The sequence below is a fragment of the Psammomys obesus genome, unplaced genomic scaffold (assembly GCF_907164565.1).
Source record: "Psammomys obesus unplaced genomic scaffold, mPsaObe1.curated_primary_1811, whole genome shotgun sequence".
Taxonomy (NCBI): Eukaryota; Metazoa; Chordata; class Mammalia; order Rodentia; family Muridae; genus Psammomys; species Psammomys obesus.
The window spans coordinates 17,742,462-17,754,815 of NW_026596101.1; positions in this window are offsets into that span (position 1 = coordinate 17,742,462).

A 12,354-nucleotide genomic window follows, 5' to 3' on the forward strand; every position below is an offset into this window, starting at 1 on the left:
CTCTTGATGTGCTCAGTTCAGGCCACCATCACCTTGCTGGGGTACCTCATCGGCTTCCCAAGCGGACTCTGAATTTGTCCTGGCTTTTTCATTGTGTCTGCCATGCTGTGTTTACATTGTTCCAAAGTGTAAATGTCACTGAGTTTTCCTGAAGCCCATCTTGACTCCGAATTACCCTTGGAATAATGAACTCTGAGCACCTAACACAACTTTTGAAAGTCACGCCCAAGCATATCTGAACTACCTCTTTCCTTGTGGTCCCTGACGGCCCTGTTTCCACCAGGGTTTCCCACACAGCCATTGCTGTGATGCTAAACTGCACAATGTTCTTTCATCTCGGGACCAGACCAGGAGCTTTCCACAGACGCTTTCTATCTTCACATTTCCAGCTACCTCTGCACAGAACTTTTAAACACCACCATTCTGAATTTCTGCTGATTCTAGCCTTCTTTTCACTTGAGCCTCTTGATCTACAATCCTGGTATCAACTACTAACCAACCAATCCAGTCCCAGGTGGAATCGGTGCCATGACTCAGTCTGGCATTTGTCCCATTGTATCACAACAAGCTTTGTGCTTTCCTAGAAACTTTGCTGGCGGGGGTAGGGGGAATGTCTTGGGGTGAACTCAAACCCTATCTTATTTGTCAAAGAATCTCTAACTACTATTTCTCAGTCATTGCTCAGCAAATACTATTTTTCAAATTAAAGATGGATGGATGAAGCCGGTTATGATGGCTCATGCCTGTAATCCCAGCACTCCGGGAAGCAGAGGCAGGCAGATCTCTATGAGTTTAAGGTCCGCCTGGTCTACAAAGTGAGTCCAGGACAGCCAGGGATACACAGAAAAACCCTGTCTCAAAAAAAGAAAGAAAGAAAGAAAGAAAGAGAGAGAGAAAGAAAGAAAGAAAGAAAGAAAGAAAGAAAGAAAGAAAGAAAGAAAGAAAGAAAGAAAGAAAGGAAAAGAAAAAAGATGGATGGATGGATGGATGGATGGATGGATGGATGGATGGATGGATAGATGGATGGATGGATGATTGGGAAGAATATGACAGGACAGATTAGAAAAGATAAGAAAGGAGAGATGTGAAGAATATAACAATAATGTAGTCACCTTGGATACAATAAAAAGAATAATATACTTAACATCACAGAGTACTTTCACAAGAAATATCACAAGAAATACTTTAACAGAGAAAAATAATATCAATTTTAAAATATTTTCTCTACAGGGTATCCATAAAGTCTAGAAACACAGATGTCATTTTATTTTTACTACTTGTTTCTTTGATGACATTATTTAATAAAAATAGAAGGAATATGTTTGCCTGAGTTTCTAGAATTTGGAGGCACCCACAGACATGAGCACTCTATAAATGATTTGCATAGTCCCTGGTTCAATCTCTGCCTGACCTACAAAGTCTTGCTGCTTTTTTTTTTTCTCATGGAAAGGGGAGAATGGTGGCAACAGACTGAACAGGACCCTCCTGTCAATGTGGAATCTGAAACCCTTTGGAATGTCCTGCTCTATCAAGGACTGTGTCCTACCCCCATCCACTGGCAAGCACACATGGCCTGCAGCCTGTAGGCAGCAATGTGGCCCATTCTCTAGACACCTCAGTAGGAAATATCATGGCATTGCCAAAAGGTTGGACACCCTGCTCTAGGGGCTTTTGTGACATAATTACGGAGCCTTCCTGTCCATATAATGGCCTTTAGTGTTACATGTACCTAATTCAAAACTCTAAAGCCCTCGGAGCTATGTCACCTGTAGGCCTGTCTCTTGATTTATAAAATAAAATAAGTAGACTTTTTAAAAAAAGAAAATGGGGATAATTTCATTGATTCATTTAGCTGGTTTCAAATGACTTTCCTTAATTTTTCTATCAGTCTTACCTCCCAAGCTAGTAAGAACCAAACTCAGGAAGCTCTATCCCTCATCTTTGGGCTCCAGACCCTTGATGTGAAGCCTGATTCTGACTGTGTTTCCAAGTTTTCCCTGGAATTATTTTTAGTTGCATTTCTATTTGCTTGATTCTGTGTGAGAGCATGTGTGTGCTCATATGCCAGTGTGTGGAGGTCTGAGGAGAGCTGGAAAAATCAGTTATGTCCTTCCAGGTCATCAGGTATAGTGAGAGGTTTCTTTACCCAATGAGACATTCTGCTCGCCCAATGTTACCAACTGTTTTCTATTGAAAACTTTGTTGCTCCCAACTTATGCTTAATTTTGGACTCCAGTACCTTCCATCCTGCATATCTAGCCAATAGTTCCAAAGCAATGACTTCCAGATACCCAAACCTCACACAACTTTTCATATTCAAGCCATGTTTCCTCAACACCCTTGCCCTAAAAAGTGGTCCATTCCCTGATGTTGATCACCACTCCAACCCTCTCACCCACCTTCATCCCCATCCAAAGACCATCAGAAAGTGAGAATGTTTTCTCATAAAGCCCCACTGTATTATAAAAAAACATAAATAATGAAACTGCAACTATCTCTAGGATAAAAGAACAATATGAAGAAAAGCAAATGGACAAAAAGATGAGCAATCAAGAGAAGGAAAGGGACCGGTTGCAGATCAGGTAGGAAAAGGAAACAAGGATCTCGATATTTCCCACAGTCAGTTAGAGAACATGACACATCACGAATGGTGCCTTGGTGTGCCACTACGAACACTACATCTGCATGCAAGCATCCAAACTTACAGTTACATCTCTGTCAATTGGTGGTCTTCTAGTGGGAGAGCAATGTTCACATTGACACCCGTGATCCTTATTAAGGCTGCTGTTTTCATTGTGTGGTAGTATTATTTTGAGCAAATAGAAGACTGGGGTGTTACTGTGTTAGAGCCCTTGTCTGGCATGCACAAGGGCCAGGCTGGAGCCTCGGCACTGCAGTAATAAAAAACAAGCAAACAAAAAGCACCATGGTGGCATGTAGGGGCCACAGTCTATTCTCAGGTCTTGCAGTTCAAGCCTGAAAATCTTCCCACTGACTCTAGTTATACATATATATTTTTTAAGGCAGGATAATCATTTGCAGACATTTTCCTATGTCTTGGTTTCTTTAAGAATAACCTTTCTGGATCAAATATTAAATTCTTGGGCTTTTCATTAATGCTTTGAATATTGCAAGATTGTGGGTTATGCTTCCCTGTGTCGAAGGAAGATCACTCTTTGCCTCTGCTGCCGTTAAAGCAAGGAATATACTTCTCTCCAAATTGCCTTTTTTATTTTTACCGTTGTGTTACAGCACAACCTTCTGTGTGTAGCATACAAATGATAGCTGGTAAAGAGATTGTGGGCTTGCATGCATAATAAATACAGTTCTATTTGAGTAGTTGGTGAGTATTTCATAACACACAAGTAGGAAATGGGACAATTTAAATATTTTGGGAGGTTTCACTATATATTCACTATGCATGCATGTACGTATTTACATACCATTTTCAACACTCTTATTTATAAGCAAATAGCCAAACAGGCAATTATTTGTATGTGGGCCAATATGACACAGTCAATGGTCTGGAAAATATAGGGTAGTTAACGAACTCATTATTGTAAAATGGGAAACGCAGGGAAGGTATACCAGTTATTTGAAACATAAGCCACTGAAGAGAGAGCAGTTCCCTTCAAACAAAATTTAGGAGCAATAACTAGATATAAGTCCTTTCGTTTTTGTAATATTTAAAAGAGCATAGAAATATAAAACATCTGAAAAGCCATTTTAGGCAAAAATGCAGCTCAATACCTTTCCGTAAAAGGCCTGGAAATCAAAACCAACATATTCTCTGTGACTTACATTTCAATTCTGAGGAACGCTGTATTCTGTGGGCTATGGCTTTCCCTGTAGCAGCTACTTGAATCTTAAATAGAAACACCCAGAGAGTGGTCAACTAGCCTAATGGGTTTTTTCTACTAGGGACAGCGACTCTGTGGAAGTCATGTATTTGAGATTTGCTCTGAAGGGGCAGAAAACAGGCTTGGTTGTTTGGGCACAGGGAGGTAGGTATCACAGGAGAGTGAAGGATGTGGCCAAGTACTCCGTCACTGTCCATCCAGGTAAAACAGTGAATGGAAATGACTGATCTACAATTTGCATCCTCTTTTTGGTCCATCAACAGAACATTATTAAAACCACTCAGGCAGAGCCCATTAGAACAGCACTCACGTATGAAACAATACCCAGGTCTGCTTGGACTCCATTTTTATGCACTGCTCCAGGACTATAAATATTCATCGTAATGTAACTGAAAATTATTGAAGTGAGAAAAAAGAGAAACAGGGAAGCCATTTGCTTCAATTCATAAACAGCATCTGTTGGGAAGTTATTCATAGATTGCTTCAGGGCCTGCTGAGCAGCAAGCCCACGGAAAAGAGATGCCATTGCAAGCAAATTGGCGCAAACTGCATGGAGGTGCTATTAGACATGATTCACTGACAGTCAGGGAGAGTGATCAGGCACTGGGTTGTTTTATGTGTTCTTTTATCACTGGGACACAGAGCCACCCTCCAGCCAAAGCCTCTTACAGTTCAAATTAGACAAGCAACCTTCCGAGTGTATTAGGCCTAACTAGTGTCTGGGGAGTGTGAGAAGAAGCGCCTGCACTCCGGGTCTTAGAACTCGTTCATCTCGTTCATCTGCCCGCACCTTAGGCACATGTCAGATGCGACCTGTGCAGCTCGGCTGAGTGGGATATCCCTAGCAAGACCTTGTCCATCAAAAATTGAGCCTGAAAGAGGAAAGTTTTTTTTAGAAGGATGAAGTCAACGGTGTGCTAGGCCTGAAAGGACTGAGTGGAGTGCTCGCCGCGTGTCAAAGCCACACTAAGAAGAAAAATTAGCAGGCACCCTATCCAGTCTGGCCTCTCAGCAAAGTCGTATTTCATCAAAAACTGGATTTATGGCTTCCCAGTCAAAGCCTCAAATTCAGTTCACAGAAAATAAACACAATGAGAGCTTTCAAATGTGAGGTGATCGTGAACAAAATGGATGAGTTGGTTTAGTAACTGTTTATACTTGTACATTGATTCATGTGTTTGCGATTCAAAGGCATCTTTGAGACTAAGAAATAAAATATTTTGTTTTTTAGATTTGGGATGTATTTTAGTGATATGAATGTCATCCATTTCCAGCTAAGTTCACAGATTCATCTTAATCGCACTAGAAGAGAGACAACCAGGTATAATGAAGCTCCCAAGGCAAGAGAGTACTACCCTTCCAAAGAAAAGACCCTTGTATATACAGCTAACCACATGCGTGTACACACACACACACACACACACGAGCAAACATACACACACATAATCAGACTAAGCTTTTAGATTTAGTGAGTACATAATAAGAAAAGAGGTGACAAATATATATATAGTAACACCATGAAAGTGCCACTAGCAAATTCAGACTTGAAATTTTCAACTGAATTGGTTTCCATGACAAACAAACTCCAAAGAAAGTACAGTGATCAGGAGAAGAGGGGAAGAGACTGCAGAACAGGAGAGGCTTAAGGAATAGGTCAAGTTGGCAGAGGATATGACGCAATTGGTGAAATGCTTGCTAGGAACAATGAGGCTTTGGATTTAATTCCTAGTCACCATCAAGTAAATGCATCATACAAACCCTGTTGAAATCTTGCATGAACTGAATATACTCTTTTAAGGAGAAAAATAACACACACACACCCAACACACACACACCACTGGAAAATATTGGATGTTGATTAGATACTTTAATAGTTTTAATGAATCACTGTTTTTATATAACAATCTTATTACAGCTGTATTTTAAACAGTTCTTATATTTTAGACATACTGAAATACGGACATCAAAATACTACCATAGAAGACAGAAAGAATAAAGTCACAAGTCTTTCTTGATTTGACAGTTAATGATGGTAGGTGATAAAGACATGGGAATTGGTCATCCAATTCTTTCCTTGCCTCAGTCTTCCATAATAAAAATTACAGTGACGTATTTTGCTGTATTTTGTAGCTCAATCACTCTCTTCCTTATTTTCTTTTCCAATTTGTAATTTTTTAATATTAATTACAATTTATTAACTTTGTATCCCTGCTGTATCCCACTCCCTCTTTCCCTCCCACTCCCACCCTTCCTCCCTCATCTCCTCCCTGCCCCTTTCCAAGTCCACTGATAGGGGAGGACCTCCTCCCCTTTCATCTGATACTGGTTTATCAAGTATCGTCAGGACTGGCTGCAAAGTCCTCCTATGTGGCCTAGTAGGGCTGCTTCTCCCTCGAGAGTGGGGGGAGAAGGTCAAAGAGCCCGCCATTGAGTTCATATCAGAAACAGTCCCTGTTCCCCTTATTAGGGTACCCACTTGGATACTGAGCTACCATGGGCTACATCTGAGCAGAGGTTCTAGGAAACAACCCAGATGTCCCTCAGTTAAGGAATAGATACAGAAATTGTGGTACTTTCACACAATGGAATACTACTCAGCAATTAAAAACAAGGAAATCATGAAATTTGCAGACAAATGGTGGGACCTAGAAACGATCATCCTGAGTGAGGTATCCCAAAAGCAGAAAGACACACATGGTATATACTCACTTATATAGACCTATAAGATAGGATAAACATACTGAAATCTATACACTTAAAGAAGATAAACAAGAAAGAGGACCTGGGGTAAGATGATCAATCCTCATTTAGAAAGACAAATGGGATGGACATTGGATGTAGTAGAAAACAAGTAACAGGGCAGGAGCCTACCACAGAGGGCCTCTGAAAGACTCTACCTAGCAGTGTATCAAAGCAGATATTAAGACTCATAACCAAACCTTTGGCAGAGTGCAGGGAATCATAAAAAGGGGAGGGTAATATGACCTGGAGAGGACAGGAGCTCCACAAGGACCAAGTATATCTGGGCACAGGGGTCTTCTGTGAGACTGTTTTTCTTTCTTTCTTTTCTGACACGGGGTCTTTCACTGAACCTTGAACTCACTGATTCAGCTAGGCTGCCTGGCCAGTAAGCCCCAAGGATGCTTGCCTTACTCTTATCAGTGCTGGGGATACAGATGTGCACCACCACAGCCGGCATTTCAGGTGGGCACTGGGGACTGAAACTTAGGTCCCCCATGTTTGAATGGCAAGCATCCTAGCTACTGAACCATCTCCCCAGCCACTAAATTTCTTCATAGACAGCGTTTCATTTACTTACTATTGATATCAATTGGCTATAGTGTCTACATATACAACATAATTTCTCATTGGCATGGTGTTGTATTAAATCATAGGAGCAAAGAAATATATGAGCTAACAAAAAAGTTAGGATTGTTCTTTCCAAGTAATTAAGGATGTTTCAGAAAGTAATGAGTAAAGGATCTTATCTAAGGCCACCTTTCTAGTTAGAGTCAAAATCATGATCAAAGTCTAAAAAACGTAATCATAATCCAAAGTCATTTGGCAAATCATCTGTTATTCGTTATGTAAAAATGGAACAAGTTTGTATAAACTTGTGGATGACAAGGGAAAGAAATTTCATCAGGTCTCATATCCTTCCCATGTGTATATAAAGGCTACTGGGCCAATTAAGCTCCCTCTACACACATGCATTACTAACTTTTTACAACAAATATAGCACATTAGGTTCTATCAGAAAATAAAGCATTCCAAAGTGTATAAAACAGAGATGTTGGTTCCCTTAACTTAGAGTTAGCCTAGATTGCCAAAAGGGTGTGTTTTGTTTGAAATACTGTGCTTTGCCCAATCACTGGCTGCCACTCTGCTTTCGTGTATGAACAGAAGCCACACCAAGCTTGCTAGAAATGATTATGGAGGCTAAGGGCTATTGTTCCACCATCTAAATTCCCTGTTTGCATCCCTCCAAAAAGGATGTGAGACAAGCAGTCCTTAGTCCCCATGGCTTCTGTTTGCTTTTCTTGACTAGTAATGCCAAGTTGTATTCTGCAACTGAGAAAATGGCTGAGGGCATGGGGAAGAGGTAGGGGCAAGATGTGATCTTCAAGAGAACACTAAATAAAAAAAGACATATTCTGACCCGTGTGCTCTTAACAAAAATTTGAAGAGAAATTAAGAGCTCCTAATTATTCATTAATTCCACTATTTCTTATTATTTGCTCATTTATCCCTGTTATATTACTAACCGCCTGCTACCTAGCAGAGACCGTGACAAGCTCTTGATGGGCGACAGCAAAAGATCTTGTCCTCAAGGAGTTCATCAGCATGTGCATGGGAGTCTTAAAGAAAAGGCACAGGCACGTTACTACAGTGTGCGAAGTGCTGTGTGCAGCTGCTACCAAAATGTCTGGTGGAGACATCGAGGGTGCTGTGGGTGACACGGCCTTCCCTAGAAACAGGAAAATCCTTAGAGGCTGGAAACTTTTCAGATAAAGAAATCGTGAACTGGGAGAAGACACTGCAGACACTGGGAATACCGTGTCTAATGAGCTTGGGAAGATTTCACTCTCAGAAAGTCTGATTCCATAAATATGAAGTGAAGTCCAGGAAAACAAAATTTTAGCAAGGGCACAAGTGATTTGAGTGTAAATTGCCAAAAGCTTTGAGAAGGTCGACGGCAGCATTGCCTTTCCAACTACCTCTCAACGTGATTAGCCCACATACGTCTGAAGAAGTTTTTTCCAGTTCCTATGACGTACTTTCTTTGGCACCATTTATATTAATAACTTCAGCCACATGTGCCTACTGTGGGTGACATAGGAGACAGTTCCCAGATGTCCCACAACTGAGGAATGGATACAGAAGTTGTGGTACATTTACACAATGGAATACTACTCAGCAATTATAAACAAGGAAATCATGAAATTTGCAAGCAAATGGTGGGAACTGGAAAAGATCATCCTGAGTGAGGTATCCCAGGAGCAGAAAGGCACACAAGGTATACACTCACTTAGAAGTAGATATTAGACATATAATATAGGATAAACATACTAAAATCTCTACACCTAAAGAAGCTAAGCAAGAAGGAGGACCTTGGGTAAGATGCTCAATCATCATTCAGAAAGGCAAATGGGATAGACATTGGAAGAAGGTGAAAATAAGGAACAAGACAAGAGCCTACCACAGAGGGCTCTGAAAGACTCTACCCAGCAGGGTATTAAAGTGGATGCTGAGACTCATAGCCAAACTTTGGGCAGAATGGAAGAAATCTTATGAAAGAAGGGGGAGATAGTAAGACCTGGAAGGACAGGATCTCCACAAGAACAGCAACAGATCCAAAAAGTCTGTGCACAGGGGTCTTTTCTGAAGTCTCAGAAAAGACTCCAAACAAGGACCATTCATGGAGATAACCTGGATCCCCTGCACAGAGGTAGCCCGTGGCAGCTCAGTCTCCAAATGGGCTCCCTAATAAGGGGAGCTAGGTTGTCTCTGACATGAAATCAGTGGCTGGCTCTTTGATCACCTCCCCTTGAGTGGGGAGCAGCCTGACCAGGCCACAGAGAAAGACTATGAAAGACAGTCCTGATGAGACCTGATAGGCTAGGGTCAGATGCAAGGGGAGGAGGTCCTCCACTATCAGTTGACTAGGGAGGGGGGATGGAAGGAGATGAGGGAGGGTGGGAGGATGGGATTGAGAGGGGATGAGGGTGGGGCTACAGAAGGGATACAAAGTGAATAAATTGAAATAAATATAAAATTATATTAAAAATAAATTTACTTGCTAAAGATCAAAAGAAAAAAGAAAGTCGGCAAAGTATAGAGAATACAGAACTGTGGTCCATAAGCAACATATAACACAAGGTACATAGCATGAACGACAACTTCCTGGGTGGTGAGATGTTGACCCAGGACTTGAAGTACAATCAGAATACCCACAAGAGTGGTACAAATATGTCCCATAATTGTCCTGTATGGATATAGTTCAAGCAGCATTTTGGCCATGGCTTCCAGCAAATGACAGGAATTCTTGCTTCCGTTGCTTTGTAAAAATGACAACAATTTAAATTGGCAATATTGTGGTGTCCTCCATCAAATGAAACATATAAGGCCAGGTACAAAGTAAGGATTACATGGTTATTGAATAAAAACTAACACCTAAGTATTTCAGCTTTGCTCTTATGGGTGGATCCCAATTTTATTTCAAATTTAGCAAGTGTTCTTAAACTTGGGACTGAAAACTATTCACAAAGAATCACTGCTCTGAGATTCAAAGGGTTCAAGACACCACCTGACTCTAGCCCTTTATTTTGTGGTAGACAGAACATGGCAACAAGGAGAGATGTTCTAGAAGTGGACAGATTTAGGTTTGAGTTCTGGCATAGAAAGTGTGTATACCTCAATTGAAAAGGCTCCTGATCCTGAAATCTGAGTTCTGGCTCACTATTTATGTATTTTGAAAACTTAGGCTTGTTTTCTTCATAATTCAAAAACTATATAGCTAGCAGGCTATATCAATCAAATATAGGAATAGATAGATAGATGAATAGATAGATAGATAGATAGATAGATAGATAGATAGATAGATAGATAGATAGATAGATAGATAGATAAAGTGAAGCACTTACTACAGGTGAGGAAACTGCTTCAGGACTTGAGGATTAGCAGTAGACAAATCAAAAGGCAGCAGCCCATCATCTGGCTTCCAGAGACAAAGAAAGGTAGGCAGATTGTTTCACTGAGGTTCTGGTCAAATTGCTACAAGTCAGGAAGCTCAAATCAATGAAAATCCAGAATCAGGATGTCTATAGCCGTTTCAGTCTATCTCAGAAAGCACTACCTCTTTTAGCTTCCAATGATCACCAAGTTTGCTGGCCAGTTCTATGTAAGTTTTACACAAGCTAAAGTTGTTTAGAAAGAGAGAACTGAACAGAGAAAAAGCCCCCACCAGATTGACTGATGGGCATTTTCCTGATTAACAATTGAAGGCATCCACTGGGAACTGGGTGCTATAAGAAAACCATCTGAGAAGGCCACAAGGCACAAGCCAGTAAGCTGTACTCCTCCGTGGCCTGTGCTTCCGTTCCTGCTGCCATGTTCCTGCTTTGAGTTCCTTCTCTGATTTCCTTGCATTATGAATTATGGGAGTGTAAGCAAAATAAACAATTTCTTCTCCAAGCTGTTTTTGGTCATAGTGTTTTAAAACCCTGAAACAGCAACAGTTCTGAGTATTCTTGGGCTTGTAGACACATGACTTCAATCTCTACTTTCACCAGCACATGTATTTTTCTAAATTCCCCTTATCGTATATAAACAATAGTTGTCAATATAAGCCTTAGAGCCATTCTTAATCTGACAGGAACTTCCCACTGACTAAAATCCATCTTAGATGACTCTGTTTCCAAATATGATCACATTCTCAGATAAGTTGGACTGGAACTTTACAATATTGTTAAAGGGGAGACAATTCAGTTTTTAACAATATACAACCTGACCATGTATCTCTGGTAGCTAATCTCAAGGATCATGACTTCTAGGAGGCACTTGGCAAAAAAAAAATAGCTCATACTGGAAAACTGAAAATTTGTTCACATTTATAGATAAGGCCGCTGATAAGCATGTTCAACAAAGACTGCAGAATAGACATATTACATAAAAGAAGTCTGATCAAATACCTTCTCACAGAAAGGACATCTCCATGCAGCTGTGTCTACCTGAGAAAGGTATTCAAATGCTTATGGGCTCTTTAGAGCTTGTAGGTACTAAACAAACTTTCTTCTCAACAGTTATGTGTACCTTTTAACATGTGTAAGAAGAACTCTTATCAATATCTTAAAACCAGAATTTCACAAACACTTATGATAGAGATGCCATTTCAAATAATTAGGGATTAAGGTGAGCAGTTGATGATAGAAAAATTGAATCAATCCTCATCTAGAAAGACAAAGGGGATGGACATTGGAAATATGAGAAAACAAGTAACAGGACAGTAGCCTACCACAGAAGGCACCTGAAAGACTTTACCTAGCAGTGTATCAAAGCAGATGCTGAGACCCATAACCAAACCTTCAGCAGAGTGTAGGGAACCCTATGAAGGAAGGAGGAATTAGTATATCCTAGAGGGGACAGGGAGCCCCACAAGGTCCAAATATATCTGAGCACAGGGGGCTTCTATGAGACTGTTTATCCAACCAAGGACCATGCATGGATATAACCTATAACCCCTGCTCAGATATAGCCCATGGTAGCTCAGTATCCAAGTTGGTTCCCTAGTAAGGGGGACAGGAATTGTTCTGACATGAACTCATAAGCTTCCCCTCCCCCCTGAGAGAGGAGCAGCCTTGCTAGGCAAAGATAAGGACATTGCAACCATCCTGAAGATACCTGATAAGCTAGGGCCAGATGGAAGGAGAGGAGGACACCCCGTCTCAGTGGACTCAGAAGGGGGCAGGAAGGAGATGAGAGAGGGAGGGGAGGA